Genomic DNA, 25130 nt, shown 5'->3' with positions numbered 1-25130 from the left:
TGTACCAATTGCTATGAAAGATAGTTCAGATTTTTGTTAAGGATTATAGTGCAAATTTTGTTAAGTATCATAGTATGCAGATTTTAGATAAGTCTAGTATGCAGATTTTGTTAAGCTTAGTATGCAGATTTTAGATAAGCTTAGTATGCAGATTTTAGATAGGCTTAGTATGCAGATTTTGTTAAGCTTAATATGCAGATTTTTGTTAAGCTTTGCATGCAGATTTATGATAAGCTTTGTATGCAGATTCTTGTTTAAGAATTTCAGTGTTAGAATTTGTTTAAACATTTCAGTTTTGTAAGAGACATTCTTTTATAAGAAAAGTATAAGAAAGATAAAGAAAAGTATAAGAAAGATAAAGGAAAGAAAGAAAAAGGCCAAGGCCTTAAGTAGATCCCAAAGTCAAGATTTTAGGGATTTTGGCACACAAGGTGCCTATTAAAATGTCAAGGCATTTAAAGAAGAAGTAATTAAGATTATAAGTATTTTACTTTTAAGAAGAGGCTAGTACCCGACTTCCGAGGTTGTCGTTAAACAAATCCAGGTGTCCAATTCCGAGGTCTTGGCCCTGGTAGACCGAGGTATGCTCTTTTAAGATTGGTGGCTCGCTACCCCAACCTATTAGGGAACGCGCATAAGATGGTACTACGCCTGGGCCCAAGAGAAGTTGATTACTATTTTGAAGTATTATAAGTATGAGTTTTTGAACAAGTAAAGTAAGTTTTACATAAGTATAAAAGTATTAAAGAAGAAGTCTTTAAACAAGCGAAATAAAAGAATAAGTTTAGAACAAACGAAATAAGTTTCATTTTATTTTAAAAGCAGCAAGTTGAGCTTTCTTTTATGCTAGCATGTTATTTAGATTAACTTACTGTTCTTTGCTATTAGAAAAGCATGAGTAGCTTTACATGTTTAGCATTCCAGTACGTTTGTTTCTTTTATTAGTAGATGAGCATGAGTAGCTTTCCTTTTGAACATTCAGTTTTAGATTTCAGTATATTGACATGCATATCGAGATTTTGTGAGTTAGATAGCGCTTACTAAGCAAATTTTGCTTATAGATTGCATTTCCTCTTACTGCAGATACAAGAAAGGAAAAGATATAGAAAGGAAGGCGACAAGGAGGTGTTCGAAGGATGTGTGATGCCAGGACTATGGAAGCCTTGGGACTAGGAACGAAGTTTTATTTTAGTTTCCATTATCTTTTGCTATGTTAGGAGTATTTGAGATAGTATATGTTATTTTTATGTGATTAGGACATAGTAGATGAATTGTGTTCTTGTGTGATGATTTGTGGTATTGTTTTCTTTTGGTTTTGACACTTATATAACTATATGAGAGTTTGTTATCTGTTCCAGCCGCCTGTGGCTGTGTATATAGTGTTTGTATATCAGTTTAAGGTAACCGGTACAGGGGAGACTCTGCCGAAATTTTTCGGTAGGGTTTCCATGTGGTTTTAATCATACCGGTTAAGTAGAGTTAGTAGCTAAGTAACGGTCACTCTTAGAGAGTAGTAGTAGTAAGAAGAGTGGTTGTTATATCTTTATAGCCCAAATCTATGTAAATGACATAACTTTTGGCTCAACCAATATACAAATTGCTTAAAAGAATTCATTAAATTAATATAAAGTGAATTTGAAATGAGTTTGGTAGGTGAACTTAATTTTTTCTTAGGCTTACAAATAAAACAAACCAAAGAGGGTATTTATGTCTATTAAACAAAATATGATAAAGAATTACTTAAAAAAATTTGGAATGGAACTTTCTAAAAACATCAATACTCCAATGATAACTAATGTAAAAATTGATTCTGACTTAGAAGGAAACCAGTAAACTTAAAATATTATAGAAGTGTAATAAGGAGTCTATTATACTTAATTGTAAGTTAACCTGATCTTTTATTTATAATTAATATGTGTGTTAGGTATCAATCCTGTGCAAAAGAATCACACTTAATAAATGCAAAAGAATACTTAGGTACATTAAGGATACACTAAGTGTAGGATTTTGGTAGCCTAGGACTAGTACATTTGACTTAGTTAGGTACTCTGACTCGGACTATATTGGGTGTAAACTAGATAGAAAAAATACAAGTGAAAGTTGCAAATTTCTAGGTCAATGTATAGTAAGCTAGTGAAGTAGAAAATAACACTGTGTTGCTTTATCCACTACTGAAGCAGAGTATATAGCTATAGGAGAATGTATAGCTTAACTATTATCGATGATGCACTCTTTAAAAGACTATCAATTAGAATATAAAAATACAAAAGTTTTTATTGATAATATAAGTTCAATCAACTTAACAAAAAATCCAATACACCACTTAAAGACTAAACACATAGAAGTCAAACATCACTTTGTAAGGGACCATATAGGTAGGGGTGACATTGTAGTTGACTATATCGAATTCAACTCAAACCTAGAAGATATCTTTACTAAACCTTACCTGAAGTTGAGTTTAGTACATTTAGAAGATAATTAGAAATGTGCTTAGTAGAATAGATTTTAATCTTTTCAAAATTATTTTTTTTTTTTAAAAAAAATCATTTTTATGCCTTTTCAAAATTATGTTTTTTTTTCAAAAATTATATTATCTATCTTTTTCAAAAACCTTATATATTTGAAAATCAGTTTTCTTTTAAAATTCTAAGTTAAACAATTATGTTTTTTTTTTTCAAAACTCCCACTTTTACTAGTGGTTTCAAATATTAGACTTAGCCTAGGTGTTTCCCCTTAGAAAGTATATACCTAGAGGTTTCAACCAGAGCATCTCACAAGCACACTAGAATTACCTTGCTTGTGAATGAAAAATACTTAGAACAGTGTGAGATGTATAGGGTATTACCTAGATTTTCATATGCTTATGTCAGTACATCAACATAAAGTCTAGGTGGAAAAATACCAATTCAAATTGATCATGTTAAGTCATTCTTCTTAATCAAATTAGCTGGATCACTTACTTAACTTGATTAACCAAGTGAATGCTACTACCTTATAGTAAATAACTAGTAACTAAAAGTTAGATATTTCTTCTAAGGAAGTAGATGATTATTTTTAATATTAGTTTTATAAAAGAAAATTAATTTTTCCATGCTTGGACTCTAAGATGATAATTAGACCATTAATTGTACCTAATTATAAAGTTAACTGACCTCTTAAACTTAAAGTACTTACTTAAAAAGTTTTTTATTTTGTTAAGACATTAATTAAGGGGGAAGTGTAAAAGGAGCTTCAGTACTATTTTCATTGTACCTAATCTTTTCATTCTTTGGAAAAAGATTAAAAGTTAGTTTTTCAAATTTAAGTACTAAATTTAAAAGTTAGTTTTTTAAATTTAAATACTATATTTACAATTTAACAACTTTTCTCTCTATTTAGTATTTTTTGATATATGTCAAAGGGGGAGAAAATAAAAGTAAAGTTAAAAGTTTATTTTGAGGAAGAGTGACATTAAAGGGGAGTCAGTAACAATTAAATTTATTTCTTGAAGGCTTACTTGTAACATTTACATTTATTTCTTTTTGCCATGAAAAATATTACTTGAAAGCTTACTTGTTATTTGTTCCACAAATCTTAATTTATTATTATTTTTTAATATTTTACTTAACTTTGAAGTAGATTGTCATAAATAAAAAGGGGGAGATTGTTGGTGCTGAAAACACTAGTTAATCAAACTTGTATTTTGATATTGGTAAACATTCAAAGTTAAGTTGTGCTGTTGTTCTAATAAGTTTAACTAAGTATGCTGGAAAAGTCCTAAGTGATCTTAGGTAAGGTGAAAGTCCTAGTAGACACTAGGTAGGTGGAAAGTCCTAGCTACATCTAGGTAAAGGAAGTCCTACTCCATGGGACTGAGCGAAGTCTTGGTAGGTCGAGGACGTCAGGCAAAAATTCAAAGGTTAAGGACACTAGGTGAAAGTCCTGGAGGTTACGACACCATGTGAAACATGGGACCGATTAGGATTCGGACGTTCAGCAAAAAGTCTTGATGTCACAGATGATGAGCAAAAGTCCAAACAGTTTGGAGGACTTGTAATAGTCCACATTGAGTGTCACGAATAGACTCCAAATTAATTAAGTGTTTGAAAACCCTTAGCTTTAGTATATGGCCCAAGTTGAATCTCCCAAGGAAACTAATAGGTGGATGCTTATTCTATATTGAAAACTCTTTTTGGGGTTTTCATCTTTAAAATGGGGGGTTGTCGATTTTTTCTTTGGTTTAAATCCTAGATTAATAATGAAATGCAAACAAGAAAAGAAATGGAAACTGAATGAAGCTGAACTTAAATAAAATTAAATTCTAGCTAAAAACTTAACTACTCAATAGAAAGGAGAAAGTCAATTAACCAAATCAAATTGGAACTACTGAATTAATGCCACCACAATTTAAAATCCAAATCTTCCATAAATTAAACAAATGCAGAAATTAACCTAAACAATTCACTAAGATACTTAACAATTATCATTAACTTAAGCTACTCCTTAACAGAAATTGAGCTAATGGGCACTTGAGAAACAAATTACAACTAAACAAAACTTAAACTACACACAACAATGCTAGATTATAAAATCAAGTAATCAAACTTAACAAGGTTTTTAGATACTAATAAGAACATAGTTGCAGGAATTTGTAGAAACAAAATTTGCAGGGACAAAGTTGTAGAAATTGAAATTGCTAAAACAAGAATTTCAAAAATAGATTTCTAGTAAACAAAATTGTAGAAACAAGATGTAGATCTAAATTATAGTAACAAGAATGCCGAAACAAGAATTAAAGACACTAAATTGTAGAATCAAAACTAATTCATCTCTAAACCCAATTTACACTTCAAAACTCCTTCTCCTTGCCATCACACAAGGAACTGATTGCTAACACTGCTCATCGGTGTCGGAGAAGAAACCCTCAACTACAACTCAATTTTGGAAGGCATCAACACGCCAAAGAAACCTCTCTAGCGAGCTAAATACAATATGAAGTTATCAACAAATGAAAATATCGATTTTTGGAAACTGGAATCTCTAGATTAGGTGGATGGATGTTGGTATGATTATCGTCGGAATGAGCTCAGTGACACTGGAGGAACACCGCCAATGTTCGTTGATGTAAGGTGGAACCATTGGATCAGAGAAACACCTTTGATTAGTGGTGGAAACAGAGAAATTGTAGAAAATAGAATACGCCAGAGAGACCTCTTGTCGGTAATCCTAGAAGATCGGGAGCTGAATGCAAGTTGTTGAAGACCTCAACACCGATGAAGAAGAACTAAGATGTAGATCTGGATGAAGAGAAGGGGCATTGCAATGTGCGACAAAGAATGGGGCACGAAGAACAGTAGAACAAGCCACTGTTCACCATGATGTGATATGCCTAATGCGGTATGTGCTAAAAACACATTTTGTAAACATACACAGCAAAAAATTTAACGATAAATAAACTAATTTATTACATCACACACACCCCATGTAAGATATAATCATGCAGATAAGATCATAAAATAAAATGAAATCGAATAATAATTATTCTAGGTATACCTTACAAATGACATATAACGAGAAGGGCATCAACCTTTTATAACATTATCGAACCTCACCTCTATTCGTATCCACGCCGAGCTCTTTAAGACAACTTCAAGAGAATAAGCTTTGCCTTCGAAAGGTACTAGCCATGAGCGAAGGAGAAGGATCAAAAAGAGAAAGAAGAAACCAAAGGAAGATCTTCTTCCTTTAGGTGGCTCACGGCAATAAGAGGAGAGCCTCTTGTTGTGGTCAGTGACAAGAGAGAGGGAGAGGGAGAGCGAGATATTGGGTTTAGGTTGCCAAAACATAATCAAGCCAATAATAAATTATCTATTATTTCTCTCTTAACCATATCAATATATAGTCCTCTTTAATTAGTTGGATTATAAAGTCTAAATCCAATCTATTATGCCTTAACCAAAAATCAGTCCATTAACTCTTGGTTTGGTTTGCGACTAAATCAAGTTGGTTCATGGCTAAACTAAATTAGTTCATTACTAAACCAAATAGGATTCAACTCTTTCATAAGAGATGTAGCTAATCCGTGCTTCCGTTTCGATAAATATTTTCATATTTATCTTATATATGGTCCAACCAAATATTTATCTCTTAATTTGAGAATCCTATTCTCTAACTTATTTTATGTCTTTTTAAAGACTCGTAGTGTGTGTGACCCAATAGGTTTCTGGTTTATCTTGGGCATCCATAATTATCTACTTAATTATGGAACGATCATGAGTGACACCTAGCAGCACATTATAATCCCCAATTAATCGAAAAATCACAATTGATCTCAGAACTAATTCTGAACTCTTCAATAGCTATAGTGAGTATGCCTCATTCTTTTCACTCATATTATACCCACTTGGTTCAGGACATGATCTGCATGTCTGCCCCACTAGGTTGACTACATTACACCTAGCCTAATCAATACTTCCTCATTTTATGAATTCAAATGACTCACGCATGTGTACGAGAGTCTCATATTCTTAACATGTGATGCTTTTGTTAGTAATTAGCCCTAAGAGCCAATCATGAGATGATTAGGCCTTTTGGTTACTAATTGAGTTAGACTCAAATGAACTCACTCATTGGATTGAGTTCAATCCGAATTAGACACATTGGATTAATGGGTTAGATTCAATGGGTTAAACTTATTGGGTTATTGAATTAATGGTTAATCTAATATAATAAATCCAACCCATTAAGAGGAATACAAAGAGACAAAAAGACCCTTGGTATTCATGGGATGAATATAAATAGGTTTTTATCATTTATTTTTCATTAGATGAATTAGATGAGAAAAGGTGACTCTTGAGATTCCATCTTCTTCCTCCTCCTTCCATGGTCGATTCTTGATGTTTGGCCGAATCATTCTTCTTGCTAGCACAAGAAAATGGTTCTTCTCCGAAGGCTTCATTCATGCGACGAACGAAGGATGTGCTCGTGTGGATACCATAGAGGCGCAGATGCTTGAACGCGCTGAGATCTGAATCCAAAGAAAATGTTGTTGTCGGGATTGCGAAGGGCACGCAATAAAGGTATAATCCTATCATGTAGCTTAGCATAGATTATTTTCAGAAAATATTTTTTCCCTTCGCATGGATCTACTGGATAGAGGATCTAGTATTAAGATCCACTGCATTTCTGCGTTTCTACGTCTTTGGCGTGCTAGATCGTAACAGCACCAAAGACTTTGAGTTAATAATCCTAACAAGTGGTCATAGGGTATACGTCTTCTCACAAGGAGCAGTGAATCCTCTATGGGGTATTCAAACACTTTCGGGGGCTTCAACTTATACCTAATCATCTCGGGTCCAAACCTCTAATAGATGTTTGCTTAAGATGTCAAAGTATAAGTCTCCACGACTAAGATGACTTGTATACCTCAAGTTGAAGGAAACTTGCACTCGAGCTGTAGTAAGAACTTCACAGATATATTTATATATGTAGCAAATCATATAAAGTCTTATATCAAGTCACTCCAATGAACTAGTTACCATAACTAGCATCCATGTTTAACTCTCGACATCCCAATATCAGCTTGCCTAAACCAAAGAGTATAATTCGTACTAGTCTTGTAGAATTGATGATTTCCAAATGCACCAATTCGATGATTAAGGAAATTCTAATACGCTCATAATTGTACATGTAGAGATAATCACAAGTTGTGATCCAATCACAAATTCTCGCATGCTATGAATTATTTTAAAGACATTCAGTAAATGAGTTTAAGACTATTTAAATATATAATATGTACTCAAATAGTGAATCTATATTAATCAAATAAATAGTAAAATCATAAGATAATTGTCTTAAGACATCCCTCAAAATCTAATACTCCCACTTGCTCTAATGCCAATCGCCACGGTGCCCTAAACCGTACGCTTGGATGTGACTCTCAAACTCATTTTGTGATAGAGTCTTTGTTAAAGGATCCGCTAGGTTTCTTTTAGTGGGAGTTTTCTTAAATTGTATTTCTTTCCTACTAATGATCTCTCTGATCAGATGATAGCGGTGAAGTAGGTGTTTGGATCGCTGATAAGACCTAGGTTCTTTTGCTTGCACAATGGCTCTAATGTTGTCATAGTAAATAGGTAATGCTTCAACAGTGGAATCACACTAAGTTTGGTAACAAACTTCTTGATCCAAACTACTTCCTTTGTTGCTTCTGAAGCTACAATGTCTTCCTCCTCACAGGTAGTATCTACAACAGTGTATCTTGCTTGAAACTCTTCCAACTAACTGCACCTCCATGTAATATAAATATGAATCCAGACTAGGACTTAGAGTCATCCTTGTCCATCTAGAAACTAGCATCCGTATATCAACGTATAATCATATCACCATCTCTATATATTGAGAACATATCCTTAGTTCTTCTCAAGTACTTAAGGATTATCTTGACAGCCACTCAATGATCCATTCCTAGATTTGACTGGTATCTGCTCATAACACTCAAAGCATATGATACATCGGGCCTTGTACATAACGTAACATACATGATAGATCCTATTGCAGATGCATAAGGTATCTTATCCATGCAAATCTTCTTGTCTTCTGTGCGTGAGCACATAGACTTCAAAAGGTGAATTCCATGCCTCATAGGTATGAAACCTTTTTTGGATTCAGACATACTAAACTATTTTAGTACTCTATCTATATATGTCGACTGTGAGAGACTAAGCAACCTTTTCGGTCGATCTCTATATATCTTCATTCCTATGATGTAAGTTGCTTTTCCCATGTCTTTCATGAAGAATGTTGTAACCAATCAAACTTTAAATGACTGTAGAATTGACACATCATTTCATATAAGTAATATGTCATCAATATATAATATTAAGAATATGACTACACTGTCAGTAACCTTTTAATACACACAAGATTCATCTGGATTTTGTGAGAAATCAAACTCTTTGATTGCCTCATCAAAATGGATATTCCAACTCCTGGATGCATGCTTCAGTCCATAAATGGATAGTTGAAGCTTGCATAGTTTATTCTTGTTAACATATGTGAAACCTTTGGGTTGTATCATATACACGTCCTCGAGTAGATTTTTATTAAGGAAAGATGTTTTCATATCCATTTGTCATATCTCATAATCATGATGAGTTGATATGGCTAGGAGTATCTGAATAGATTTAAGTAAGGCTACAAGTGAGAAGATTTCGTAATAATCAATGTCTTACCTTTGATGATAATCTTTTACCATCAACCTTATCTTGTAGGTAATTATATTACCATCCATGCTAGTTTTCTTCTTAAAACCCACTTGCACCCTATAGGCATAATGCCTTTAGGTGGGTCCACCAAATTCCAAACTTGGTTTTTGTACCTAGAATCTATTTCTGACTTCATGACTGTAAGTCACTTGTCCTTCTATGAAATATTTAAAGCTTCTTCATAATCAGTTGGTTCATCATTTTTAATGAGTAATACGTCATTTGATTCTCTTACAAGAAATCCATATCTCTCGGAAATATTTCATGTCCTACCTAATCTATGAGGAAGTTATGTCATAATTGGTTGTGGTTCTTGACTAGGCATCTCATTAGTGTCTATTAGAGTCTCTTGAACTTCATCAAGTTCAACTATATTTCCACTTGGTTTCTGTAAGAGAAACTCTTTCTCTAGGAATGTAGTATACATTGAAACAAACACCTTTTATTTCAAGGGGTAATAGAATTGGCAACCTTTAGTTTCTATAGGGTATCCGATAAATAAACACTTATTAGACTTAGAGTCCAACTTGTCTGATACAGTCTTCTTGACATAAGCAGGACATCCCCATATCTTCAAATAAGATATGAGGGGTTTTTTACTAGTTCATTCCTTATATGGAGTTGTTGAGATTGCCTTCGTTAAGACACTGATTAGTAAGTAAATAGTTATCATGAGTGCATAACCTCAAAAGATTTTGGAAAGATTTGTGCAATCCATCATTGACTTAACCATGTCCAATAGAGTTCGGTCACACCTTTTTGATACACCATTATGTTGTGGAGTATAAGGCGAAGTCTATTGAGATAATATACCATTGTCCTTAGATAATCTTGAAACTTTTCACTTAAATACTCACCACCTCGATCGGATTGAAGTATCTTAATACTTTTACCAAGTTGTTTCTCTACTTCATTTCTGAATTCTCTAAATTTTCAAAGGCTTCAGACTTGTGTTTCATTAGATACACATACCTATAATGAGAGTGATCATCAATGAAAGTAATGAAGTAGCTATAACCTTCTAGTGCGTAAGTTGACATTGGTCCTCATACATCGGTGTGTATGAGCTCAAGTAACTCATCAACTCGTTCACCCTTTCCCAAAAAGTAACTTTATCATCTTACCTTTTAAACATAAATTGCATGTATCAAATGTATCTAATTCAAATGATTCAAGAACTACAATCTTTTAAAATTTGTATATGTGTTTCTTATTTATATGGCCAAAGCTGTAAAATACGACACCTAAATATAACCTTAAGGGAATTTTCAGGAATTTTTAGAAATTTTCTGGAAATTTTTCAGAGCTCGTATGACGAGTTTAAGAGGATCAATTATTAGGTCACAGGAAAGTCTGTTTAAGCTACCCATTTAAATGAGGAAAAGTTTTATTTTCCTTTTCTTTTTATTTCTTTTTATTTCTTTTTCTCTTTTCCTTCGTTTGTACCCATGCACTAAGCCTCCCGATCCCTTTCTCTTCCTCCCCTCTCGTGACGAAACCCGATCCCTTCGTCTCCCCCAACCCACGACGCCTCCTCCTCCTCTCCCCCGTGTACAAAAAGTAGTGGCCAAGGAGATGAATCCTTTCTCTACCCGACTCCTCCTCTCCTCCTCTCCATGCGTCCTTGTGATCGTGATTCATCTCACTGTCTCTCACGGTGTCGCCGGTGACCAGTCGGTCTTGCAGCCATCCATGGCCAATGTCATGGCTACCATGGCCAGCCAATCTCTCTCTCAGTCTCCTTGCGCCGAGCAGCATCGCCGCCATTCCGATCCGGAGTTGTGCCCTAACTTCCACCCGATTTCCTTTTTCCTTCTCCTCTTCCGATTGTCGGATCTCGTCGCCGCTTCAGATCCAACGCTGGCTGTGAGTCATCGGCCAAGGGTGAGGGGCCTAGATCTAGCCATCAATCTACTCCACCGCTGGCCGAGCCCTTCATCTTCTCCTCCGGTTACTTGAGATTCTCCAGCAATCCCCACCTGAGTCGCTACCTTGCTTAGATTGACTGTTGGCCAAGAGGGGGGATCCAAGTCTCTCTGTCACAGTACCTGGGCGCCGCACCTCCGACCACTTGACTACTGTCGGAGAGGAAGAGAATTGGGGTAAGGCATGTAGGGATCTGATTTCCAATTCTTGTGCTAAGTGGGTTAATTGATCACATTTGTTTTGGCCCTGTTCCCAGCAACAACTTCATTGTGACATTGGCCACCAGTTTTGGCGACGAGTTTCTACAGCTGTGAAGCATAGGTTAGGATATCAACTCGGTTGAGTTTTTGGAACATGATCATGCTTAATCTAGCTCTATATGATGATGTTAATTGGTGTAATTTGATTGTGATGCTTTGGGATATCCAAATCCAATGTAGTGGTTATTGTTTATGGAGGAATTGATAAATGAATATGATGGATCTGATCTGGGTTAGCTAATTTGGTTGGATTGTTTAGGACAATCCAAATTGATGTTCCTAATGATATTAGGATTTAGTTTAGCTGGTTGCATTTAGAATTGGCTAAAATTATATGCATGTTGTTACAGGACTTTGATTCGAGACGGCATCTCGACATAAGATTTTTGGTCACGATCTTCTTTTGAGGTGGGTACCTTGACTTATCTTTTAGATATTGTCATTTGATACGTATAGTAGATTTTAATGAGTAGTAATAATTATGTTATATCTGCATTGGTATGTCATTGCTTGATTCTTTTAGCATGCTTATTTATTATCTTTTTTTGCATCCATTGCCCTTTTGATTATTTATGCTTATGGAGGTAGTGTCATACCATGCCTTATGATATACCGGACTAGACATTTACCATATCTGATATATGTACCTAGATCTTCTTATTTGAATTATTTATTTTTTGTACATGTTTTATGGAGGTAGATATGGTCAGGATTTTCATGCTTAGTGTCATGCACCGTCTCACATGATTGCATGCTGAGTGATTGTCGACCCCATTATTATTGAGCACATCGCCAGTTATATGGATCTGCACACACAACCACTCATGGGTTAGTGGTTTTTATTCAGGCAAAGTATATTGCAGTAGGTTGCTCTGTCAGTACTCTGCTGGTCCACTCATGGGTAGTGTGACACAGCGTGGTAGAAGGAGAGGGTGTTGGAATGTATACTAAAAGCCTAGCTTTTGTATAAACATTTATAAGAATCACATTGGTCAAATGACTACATTTTTGCTAAGTGTAGTTGTCCATTTAATTTATATTAAAGATAACATGGTGTGAGAAGACACACAGAAAGATCATATTATCAGTTCCTTATAAATTATAAATAGTCGCTCACAACCAAGATGAAATGGGAAAAACCATTGGAGTGGTTGTAGTGTAATTTGATATTAGTTTATCTTGACTATAAAATTACACTAGTACACTATGAATGTATTGAGCAGAACCATTTGAGGTAGTTTCTTTTATACTAACTACATAAAAGAACAAAATCTCTGTTATTATGGAAGTATGTACTCTTAATCATGATATAATAACAAGCACGTATACTTAATATTTATTTCTTTAATTCATCAAAGGGTGCGATTCAGCTCGTTAAATCAATAGGCCTGATAAGTTGGAAAATGATATTATTTATATGGCGTGTTGTTGATTATAGAATGAAATTGTGTCCTAGTAATCTAGGTTGATGATGTCCCCTTGAGGAGCTCTTAAGGATTGTCATGTAAACTCTGCAGGTGGACTTAGTCCAACATGACAATAAAGTTGAGTAGTACTACTTTTGGAGATAAATATTAATTAAGTGAGTTGTCAATAACTCATTTAATTAATGGACATTCGATATCTTAAACACAGGGAGATTAATGCACTCATAATAAGAAGGAGCCCATAATATAATTTAGGATTGGTGTGGTAGTTCAATAATAACTCTTTAGTGGTATGAGTTATTATTGATGAACTTGAGTTAGGTGATCGGGCCGAACACAGGAAGCTCAAGCTCATCGGGAGACCAAAACTAATTTCTCCTCTCGATCCTTGTTGTAGCCTCTATAAAACCTTGTATCCACTAAGTCCACTTTTTATCCAAGTAATAGGTCGGACACAACCTTGCTTGGAGCAAGGGGGCTGGCCAAGTATAGGCTTGGAGCCCAAGTAGTGGCCGGCCAAATCAAGCTTGGTGACCAAGCATGGGGCCGACCACATAGGATTAAAAGAGATTTTAATTTTTGTTAAAATTTTTCCTTTTATAGCCATTCATGAAAGGGATTTAAAAGAGAAATTTTATTTTTAAAAATTTCCTTTTATAGTCATCCTCATGGTTTTAAAAAGAGAGTTTTAGATTTTAAAATCTTTCCTTTTATAGCTATCTACAAAAGATTAAAGAGAGATTTTAATTTTGTTAAAATCTTTCCTTATTTATAGTTGTCTATAATGTTTAAAAGAAAGATTTTAATTTTTGATAAAACTTTCCTTTTATGTAATCATGATTTAAAAAGAGAAGTTTTAATTAATCTTTCTTTTTTTTTTGTAGTTGTCTACATGTTTTAAAAAAGTGAGATTAATTTTAAAACTTTCCTTTATTGCCATGTACAATAGGAAATTTAAAAGAAGAGATTTTAATTGTTATTAAAATTTCCTCTTTTAGAGGGAGACCACAAATAAGGAGTTTTAATTATGTTTGAAACTTTCCTTTTTGTAAACATCATGGTTTAAAAGGAAGCTTTAATTTTTGTTGTAAAATTTTTTCCTTTTTAGTATACCATAATGTGGCTGGCCATAAGAAGATTAAAAGGAAGTTTTAATTAAACTTTCCATTTTTACCAAGACCAAGGATTATAAAAGAGGGGGAGAGGTGTTAGCATTTCGAGCTGTAAAAGTCATTTTTGCATTTCGGAAACCCCAAAGCTAGCCACGGATCCGTGTAAAAATATATAAAATAATCTTGTATATGTTTGTCTACACTAGATCTACCTTAGATCTACATGAAAAGAGCATTACCCTTGTAGCGATGCCCTTCGCTTATCCCGCTCGTCCTGTAACACCCCACCCTCCTCACTACTGGAGTGTGAGGGTGGAGCGCTACTGGACTACTAACTTTACTTAACTAACATTGCACACATGTTGATAGTAATTCCTAAAACTCTCGGAGAACTAAAAACATACAATTAACTAGCAGCGGAAGACTAAATGACTCATCTAATATATTCTTAATAAATGGCAATCTTAATAACTTCTTATGCTAGGTCCCAAGGCTTCTATAGTCCAGGCATCACACATCCATCCGCACCTCCTTGTCGCCTTCCTTTACTATAACTTTTCCTTTCCTTTATCTACAGTAAGAGGAAATGCATCTATAAGCAAAATTGCTTAGTAAGCGCTCGCTATCTAACTCACAAAACTCGAATATGCATGTGAATATACTGAAATCTAAAAGCTGAATGCTTAAAAGGAAAACTACTCATGCTCATCTATAAGCAAAAGAAACATACTGAAATGCTAAACGTGTAAAACAAATCTATACAATCATGCTAGCATAATCTTGCTGAATTTTAAACACTTTCTGAATCTTATTTCACTTGTTTAAAAACTTATACTTTAATACTTCAAAATAATAATCAACTTTCTTCTTGGGCCCAGGCGTAGTACCATCTTATGCGCGTTCCCTAATAGGTTGGGGTAGCGAGCCACCAATCCTAAAAGAGCAGACCTCGGTCTACCAGGGCCAAGACCTCGGAATTGGACACCTGGATTTGTTTAACGACAACCTCGGAAGTCGGGTACTAGCCTCTTAAATAAAGTAAAATACTTGTTATCTTTTATTACTTCTAATATATAATGGCTCGACATTTTCTTTAAGCACCTTGTGTGCCAAAATCCCTAAAGTCTTGACTTTGGGATCTACTTAAGGCCTTGGCCTTTCTCTTTCTTTTCTTTATCTTTCTTACACTTGTTAATACTTCTAATAAAAGAATGCTTCTTTAAAAACTGAAATGTTTAAACAAATTCTAACTTTGAAATGCATAAACAAAAATCTGCATACTATGCTAATCAAAATTCTGTATACTATACTAATCAAGATTCGGCATTCTATGCTACACTATTTCTGCATACTATGCAAACATAAATTCTGCACTATAATACTTAACCAAACTGCACTATAATCTTTTTCTTTAAAAACTGCACTATAAGTTCTACCAAAAATCTGCACTACAAGTTCCACCAAAAATCTGCACTATAAACTTTAAAGAAATCTGCTCTAAAGAAATCTGCATTTTAAGCTCTAAGAAATCTGTACTACAAGCTTAATTAAAATCTGCACTATAAGCTTACATAAAAATCTGCACTATAAGCTTAATTGAAATCTGCACTATAGGCTTAATTAAAATCTGCACTATAAGCTTAATTAAAATCTGCACTATAGGCTTAATTAAAAATCTGCACTACAAGCTTAATTAAAATCTGCACTATAAGCTCTACATAAAAATTTGCATTATAAGCATAATTAAAATCTGCACTATAGGCTTAATTAAAAATCTGCACTATAAGCACTTAATTAAAATCTACAATATAAGCTCTACATAAAAATCTGCATTATAAACTTAATTAAAATATGCACTATAGGCTTAATTAAAAATATGCACTATAAGCGCTTAATTAAAATCTGCAATATAAGCTCTACATAAAAATCTGCATTATAAGCTTAATTAAAATATGCACTATAGGCTTAATTAAAAATCTGCACTATAAGCGCTTAATTAAAATCTACAATATAAGCTCTACATAAAAATCTACATTATAAGCTTAATTAAAATCTGCACTATAGGCTTAATTAAAAATCTGCACTATAAGCGCTTCTTATGCTTCGAAATCAAGAAGAACAAAGGTCCGAAACTACTCCTACTGCAGGTGAGAAGCACTTACTTTGCTTCTTGGACTCACAACCGAACAAAAAGGGCTTCTAGGACCTTGGCCGGCCGCCGGAGATGATGCCCTAACTCCCTTTCGTTTTTTGCCCGAGCTCCGCCATCGTACGCAGAAGAGAAGGAGAGAATGGTTTAAGTCACGGGAAAACAGAGCATCAACTTATTCCTTTTTATAACTTAATATTTCTATTAACTCCTTAAATAAATTCGCTACCTTTTCTAAACAAACAAATCCAACATCAACTTATCCCTTGTATAATCCAATATTCTGTTAACTTATCTTAAATAAATTTGCTACCTTTTCTAAACAAACAAATCCAACATCAACTTATCCTTTTTATAATATTCTGTTAACTATCTTAAATAAATTCGCTACCTTTTCTAAACAAACAAATCCAAGATCAACTTATCCCTTTTATAATCCAATATTCTGTTAACTATCTTAAATAAATTCGCTACCTTTTCTAAATAGAAAAATCTGTTTGCCCACCTGGTCAGTTGGGTTTTGACCGAGTCAAAGGTCATGGGTTCAATTCTCGGCTTGGACATTTTTTTGTCGAAACTTCCTTCGTTTAGTAAAAATACTAAACGACCTCCAAAAATTACATAAAAATACTCTAAAAATTTCTAAAAATCTCTAGAATATTTCTAAAATATTTCTAAATATTTTAAAGAACTTTTAGAACTCCTAATGAGGAAAATTGGGTCGTTACAATCCCCCATACCTTATAAAAAGTTCGTCCTCGAACTTAGAATAATTCTATAGCATGTTCTCTACCTTGTACATGCATTAGTTAGTGTCCATAATCTAATGTACTAAGGAAAATCACAACAAAGGTATCTTAGGACCTCCTAACCTACATTCAATGAACATAAGCATAAGCAGTGACATAAGCATGATAACATAAACGTAAGCATGGTAGATGAACTAAACATAATGATAGACTCGATCAAAAGCATGTCCATATGCATAGGCAAGAACATAACATGAACATAACGTGGACCTAAACATAAACGTAAATATAAATATAACATGACTTGAACATACTCGCATGCATACTTATAAACATACTATTGTGGTGGCCTAGTTGCACTTAGTAGTACCGTAACATAAGTTGTTGATCAGACAACTATCATAGCGCTAGGTTGGTAGGGGTCCGAACTTAGGACCGGAGTTCCCCTTTATTCTGGCGCGCTCATCGGGCTTAGGTCCCCGGATCATACCACCATCCTAGAACATATCTTGTTTGATTCTGGCGTGCTCACTGAGCTTAGGTCCCCAGATCATACCACCATCCCAGAACATATCTTGTTTGATTCTGGCGCGCTCACCGGGCTTAGGTCCCCGGATCATACCACCATCCCAGAACACATCTTGTTTGATTCTGGCGCGCTCACCGGGCTTAGGTCCCCGGATCATACCACCATCCCAGAACACATCTTGTTATGTAAAAGAAACTAAGCAGAATTCTTAACTTTATAAGCACTTCTAAACATCTCCCTATTCTGTACATATAATATAATATTTCTAAGGATTTCTCTTTACTGTAAAGAATAAAGAAAAGCATACTAAAAATTAAATACTTTCTTACTTGAAGACGGCAAGGTTGGTGCTGATGTGTGATGTTGGAGAATAGGAACTGCTCTGATACCAACTTGTAACACCCCACCCTCCTCACTACTGGACTGTGAGGGCGGAGCGCTACTGGACTACTAACTTTACTTAACTAACATTGCACACATGTTGATAGTAATTCCTAAAACTCTCGGAGAACTAAAAACATACAATTAACTAGCAGCGGAAGACTAAATGACTCATCTAATATATTCTTAATAAATGGCAATCTTAATAACTTCTTATGCTAGGTCCCAAGGCTTCTATAGTCCAGGCATCACACATCCATCCACACCTCCTTGTCGCCTTCCTTTACTATAACTTTTCCTTTCCTTTATCTACAGTAAGAGGAAATGCATCTATAAGCAAAATTGCTTAGTAAGCGCTCGCTATCTAACTCACAAAACTCGAATATGCATGTGAATATACTGAAATCTAAAAGCTGAATGCTTAAAAGGAAAACTACTCATGCTCATCTATAAGCAAAAGAAACATACTGAAATGCTAAACGTGTAAAACAAATCTATACAATCATGCTAGCATAATCTTGCTGAATTTTAAACACTTTCTGAATCTTATTTCACTTGTTTAAAAACTTATACTTTAATACTTCAAAATAATAATCAACTTTCTTCTTGGGCCCAGGCGTAGTACCATCTTATGCGCGTTCCCTAATAGGTTGGGGTAGCGAGCCACCAATCCTAAAAGAGCAGACCTCGGTCTACCAGGGCCAAGACCTCGGAATTGGACACCTGGATTTGTTTAACGATAACCTCGGAAGTCGGGTACTAGCCTCTTAAATAAAGTAAAATACTTGTTATCTTTTATTACTTCTAATATATAATGGCTCGACATTTTCTTTAAGCACCTTGTGTGCCAAAATCCCTAAAGTCTTGACTTTGGGATCTACTTAAGGCCTTGGCCTTTCTCTTTCTTTTCTTTATCTTTCTTACACTTGTTAATACTTCTAATAAAAGAATGCTTCTTTAAAAACTGAAATGTTTAAACAAATTCTAACTTTGAAATGCATAAACAAAAATCTGCATACTATGCTAATCAAAATTCTGTATACTATACTAATCAAGATTCTGCATTCTATGCTACACTATTTTTGCATACTATGCAAACATAAATTCTGCACTATAATACTTAACCAAACTGCACTATAATCTTTTTCTTTAAAAACTGCACTATAAGTTCCACCAAAAATCTGCACTACAAGTTCCACCAAAAATCTGCACTATAAACTTTAAAGAAATCTGCTCTAAAGAAATCTGCATTTTAAGCTTTAAGAAATCTGCACTACAAGCTTAATTAAAATCTGCACTATAAGCTTACATAAAAATCTGCACTATAAGCTTAATTGAAATCTGCACTATAGGCTTAATTAAAATCTGCACTATAAGCTTAATTAAAATCTGCACTATAGGCTTAATTAAAAATCTGCACTACAAGCTTAATTAAAATCTGCACTATAAGCTCTACATAAAAATTTGCATTATAAGCTTAATTAAAATCTGCACTATAGGCTTAATTAAAAATCTGCACTATAAGCACTTAATTAAAATCTGTAATATAAGCTCTACATAAAAATCTGCATTATAAGCTTAATTAAAATATGCACTATAGGCTTAATTAAAAATATGCACTATAATCACTTAATTAAAATCTGCAATATAAGCTCTACATAAAAATCTGCATTATAAGCTTAATTAAAATCTGCACTATAGGCTTAATTAAAAATCTGCACTATAAGCGCTTAATTAAAATCTGCAATATAAGCTCTACATAAAAATCTACATTATAAGCTTAATTAAAATATGCACTATAGGCTTAATTAAAAATCTGCACTATAAGCGCTTCTTATGCTTCGAAATCAAGAAGAACAAAGGTCCAAAACTACTCCTACTGCAGGTGAGAAGCACTTACTTTGCTTCTTGGACTCACAACCGAACAAAAAGGGCTTCTAGGACCTTGGCCAGCCGCCGGAGACGATGCCCTAACTCCCTTTCGTTTTCTGCCCGAGCTCCGCCATCGTACGCAGAAGAGAAGGAGTGAATGGTTTAAGTCACGGGAAAACAGAGCATCAACTTATTCCTTTTTATAACATAATATTTCTGTTAACTCCTTAAATAAATTCGTTACCTTTTCTAAACAAACAAATCCAACATCAACTTATCCCTTGTATAATCCAATATTCTGTTAACTTATCTTAAATAAATTTGCTACCTTTTCTAAACAAACAAATCCAACATCAACTTATCCCTTTTATAATATTCTGTTAACTATCTTAAATAAATTCGCTACCTTTTCTAAACAAACAAATCCAAGATCAACTTATCCCTTTTATAATCCAATATTCTGTTAACTATCTTAAATAAATTCGCTACCTTTTCTAAATAGAAAAATCTGTTTGCCCACCTGGTCAGTTGGGTTTTGACCGAGTCAAAGGTCATGGGTTCAATTCTTGGATTGGACATTTTTTTGTCGAAACTTCCTTCGTTTAGTAAAAATACTAAACGACCTCCAAAAATTACATAAAAATACTCTAAAAATTTCTAAAAATCTCTAGAATATTTTTAAAATATTTCTAAATATTTTTAAGAACTTTTAGAACTCCTAATGAGGAAAATTGGGTCGTTACACGTCCAAAGGTTGTCGGATCTCGTAGAGTGTCAAGTGAACACTCCTCTACACGTATCCACATGGACAAAAGGTGGAGAGAACAACTTACAGTGTGCTAGCACCCTTGAGAAGTCTCGGCAATGGAGGATGAGAGGGAGAGAAAAACTAGAGAGGAAGAAGAAGAAGTGAATGAGCACACCATGCAATTCGTTCACACCTCTAAAGTGGCCGACCACTTAATGAAGGTTTAATACCTCTATGGAACACCAAGAGTCATGGCTCTTGGTCTTCCTCATGAGGTGGCACACAATGATATAGCCTTGATGATGTGGAACATCATCATTGGCCGGCCCCATGCCAAGTCACAATAAGGTGGCATTTGGTCAAGTCAAACTTGACCCTTCATCTTCCCTCTCAAGTCAAGTCAAACTTGACCTTTTTATCTCCCATGGTTGATCCCATGGTTGATCAAACCTAACCTTTGATTCATGTCAATTTAATTTAATGAATCTCTATTCATTGAATTAAATTGACTCAATGAATCATAGTCAAAATTAGACTTATTCAACACATGAATCAAATTGAGTCCAACTCAATTAGTCTAATTTGGATTACTATTAATCCAATTTGGTTCATCATATGAACCTAATCCTCTTGGTCCATCATATGAATCTAATCTCCATCTAATTGCCCTTTGTGTGTGACCCTATAGGTTCTTGTAACGTTGGAAATGCTCCTAAACTCAATTAGAAACATAAGTAATAAGCGGTATCTAGCAACACATCATTACTACCAAAGTTACAAGAATGTTGAGATCCAACATCACCTTTGTGACTACTAATTGTGACTCTCATAATATGTGACAATGTCATTCTATTCTTGACATCTAAATTGATCGATTGAGGCATAGACCGTGTCATCCTCTAATCAATTTATGTCTTGAACTCCAAGTAGACTCACTCTAATCAAATGAGCTCAATATCTCATATTAACTCATTTAGGCATGGTCATGCACTTAGTGGTCTCACTCTATCAAGAATCATGATGTCACTCCCATCATATAGGAGGGATATATCCCATCTACATCACTCACATCCCTCCGTATAATTTGTTACATACCCAGTAATCGCCTTTATAGTCTACCCATTTTCGGGTGACGTTTGACGAAGCCAAAGTATGCAACTCCTTATGTAGGGAATCATATTGACTTCAGGTCCAAGGACTGATAGTCATACTAATAGTCACATGAGAAAGTATATGACACTCATATAATGATCCATGATACTTTCTCATGGCGGGTCATTCAGTATACATTCTCCAATGAATACCCATGTGTCAACTTGATATCTCTATATCCATGACTTATGAGACCAAGTCATCGAGTTGACCTACATGCTAGTCTCATCGTATTAACATTGTCCCTGAATGTTAATACTTGACTAGGAATGATTAAGAATAGTGTTCTCTATATCATCTCATTATCGATTCAACCAATCGATTGATATAGATAAGAACCTTCTAGTCAAGGACGTTATTATACTTAGTTATTTGACACCAATACAAGTAAGTATAATAACCATAAAGAAATGCTTTTATAAATATATAGGAATATGATACATCGAGTCCATACAACAATCATCACATGATTGGCTCTAGGACTCTCACTAACAATCTCCCACTAGCACTAGTGCCAATCAGTGTAGGCTCTAACACCCAATGACCTAGTGTGACCATCATACTTTGTTTGTGCCAAAGCCTTGGTCAAGTGATCAGCGACGTTAGCCTCTGTGAACTCTTCCAGCTCACAGTTCCACCATTCAAGCAAAACACGAACCCAGACTGCGATCTATAATCATCCTGGTCAGTTTGGAATCTGGCATTACTGTAACCCTTTACAGCTAGCTCGCCATCACCTCCATATATCAAGAAATATTTTTTAGTACTTCTCAGGTACTTAAGAATATTCTTGACCGCTATCCAGTGACGCTCACCTGGATCTGACTGGTATTTGCTCGTCATGCTTAAAGCATACGAAACGGACGAGTACATAGCATGACGTACATGATAGATCCTATGGCTGAAGCATAAGGGATTTTATCCATGTGGTCTCTCTCCTCTCTAGAAGAGGGACTTTGAGTCTTCGAAAGACTCACACCATGTGACATCGACAGAAATCCTTTCTTGGAATTCTGCATGGCAAACCGTAGTAATACCTTGTCAATATATGCACTCTGACTTAGGCCAAGCAATCTCTTAGATCTATCTCTATAGATCTTTATACCTAGAATACAGGATGCTTCACCTAAGTCTTTCATTGAGAAACAATTCCCCAGCCAAGTCTTTACAGACTGCAGCAAAGAGATGTCATTTCCAATGAGTAGTATGTCATCCACATACAATACAAGAAAGACAACTGTGTTCCCAGCAACCTTCTTGTAGACACAGGGTTCATCTTCATTCTTGATGAAACCAAACTGTTTGATCGCATCATCGAATCGAAGATTCCAACTCTGAGAAGCTTGCTTTAGTTCATAAATGGACTTATGCAGCTTGCATACTTTGCCAGTATGCAGTGGATCTACAAAACCCTCAGGTTGTGTCATGTACACATCCTAGAGCAAGTTTCCATTCAGAAACACAGTTTTGATATCCATCTGCCAGATCTCATAATCGTGGTATGCTGCAATAACAAGCATGATCCGAATGGACTTAAACATCGCTACTAGAGAAAAGGTTTCATCATAGTCAATACCATGAATTTGCTTGAAACCTTTAGCTACCAAACGACCCTTATAGGTATGCAAATGTCCATCCATGTCCGTCTTTCTCTTAAAGACCCACTTACACCCAATGGGTTTGACGCCTTCAGGTGGATCAACCAAAGTCCATACTTGGTTGGTGTACATGGATTCCATCTCGGATCTAATGGCCTCTAGCCATTTCTCAGAATCTGGTCTCATCACAGCTTCCTAATAGGAGGTAGGTTCATTCTCAATGAGCATAACATCATCATGGTCAGGTACGAGAAATGAGTATCTCTCAGGCTGACGACATACCCTGTCAGACATGTGAAGAGGTTGGTCTACTTGAACTGGTTGTTGTTCCTCAACTCCTTGAGCAACAATCTCATCATCCACAACATTTTGTGGTTCCAGTTCAACTTCCATCAAGGCTTCAGTGCTATGGTCCATATCTTGAACTTCTTCAAGATCGAACATACTCTCACTAGTTTTTCTAGAAACAAAGTCCTTTTCTAGAAGTACCCCAGTCTTAGCCACAAACACTTTGTGTTGACTGGGAATGTAGAAGTAATATCCCTTCGTCTCCTTGGGATATCCTATAAAATAACACTTATCGGATTTGGGTCCCAGTTTATCCAAGACTTGACGTTGAACATAAGCCTCACAGCCCTAAATCCTCGTAAAAGATATCTAGGCATCTCTCCCAGTCCATATCCTATATAGTGTCTTTATCACAACTTTGGATGGAACACGGTTAAGTGTGAAGGCTGCTGTGTCTAGAGCATATCCCCAAAAGGATATAGGAAGATCTGTGTGACTCATCAACCATATCTAATAGGGTACGATTCCTCCTTTCAGATACACCATTCCACTGTGGTGTTCCAGGAGGAGTGAGTTCGGATAGAATCCTACACTCAGCTAGATAGTCACGAAACTCATGGCTAAGGTATTCTCCACCTCGATCTGATCGAAGTATCTTAATACTCTTGCCTAGCTGGTTTTGTACTTCATTCTTGAATTCTTTGAACTTTTCAAAGGATTGTGACTTATGTGTCATCAAATACACATAATCATATCTACTGAAGTCATCAGTAAATGTAATGAAGTACCTATAACCACCTCTGACAGTGACATTGAAAGGGCCACATACATCACTATGTATAAGTCCTAACAAGTCAGTTTCTCTTTCGTTGTGTCCACTAAAGGGAGTCTTGGTCATCTTGCCCAGTAGACATGACTCGCATGTCTCATATGATTCAAAATCAAATGAGTCCAGCAAACCATCTTTATGGAGCTGTGATAAGCGATTCTCATTTATATGACCTAAGCGACAATGCCAGAGATAGGTTCGGTTCATTTCATTTGACTTGAACCTTTTGGTACTTATGTTATAGATGAGGTTCTCTAAGTCTAGAATGTAGAGTCCGTTCATCATAGGTGCACTACAATAGAACATATCGTTTAAATAAACAGAACAACATTTGTTCTTTATTATAAACGAAAAGTCTTTCTTGTCTAAACAAGATACTGAAATGATGTTCTTTGTGAGAGCAGGCACATAACAATATTCATCTAATTCTAATACAACCCCAGAGGGTAGAGATAGATAGTAAGTTCCTACAGCAACAACAGCAACCCGTGCTCCATTGCCTACTCGTAGGTCCACCTCGCCCTTCGTCAATGTCTTGCTATTTCTCAGTGCTTGTACATTAGTACAAATGTGAGAAGCACATCCGGTATCTAATACCCACGATGAAGAAATAGAGAGATTGACTTCTATAACATACATACCTGAAGTAGAAATCTCATTTCTCTTTTTCTTAAGATCTTCCAGGTATACTTTACAGTTCCTCTTCCAGTGCCCGGTCTGACCTCAGTGGAAGTAGGTAGCATCCTTGGCAACCCCTCCTTTAGGTTTCATTACCTTGCCTTTACCCTTGGCTTGGGCCTTTCCCTTACCTTTAGGCTTGCCCTTGCCTTTATGCTTTTGCACCATCAGAATGGAGTTGGGCTTT

The sequence above is a fragment of the Zingiber officinale genome, chromosome 2A, assembly GCF_018446385.1.
Source record: "Zingiber officinale cultivar Zhangliang chromosome 2A, Zo_v1.1, whole genome shotgun sequence".
NCBI lineage: Eukaryota > Viridiplantae > Streptophyta > Magnoliopsida > Zingiberales > Zingiberaceae > Zingiber > Zingiber officinale.
The sequence above is the reverse complement of the archived record's forward strand: the minus strand, read 5'-3'. Positions refer to the sequence as shown.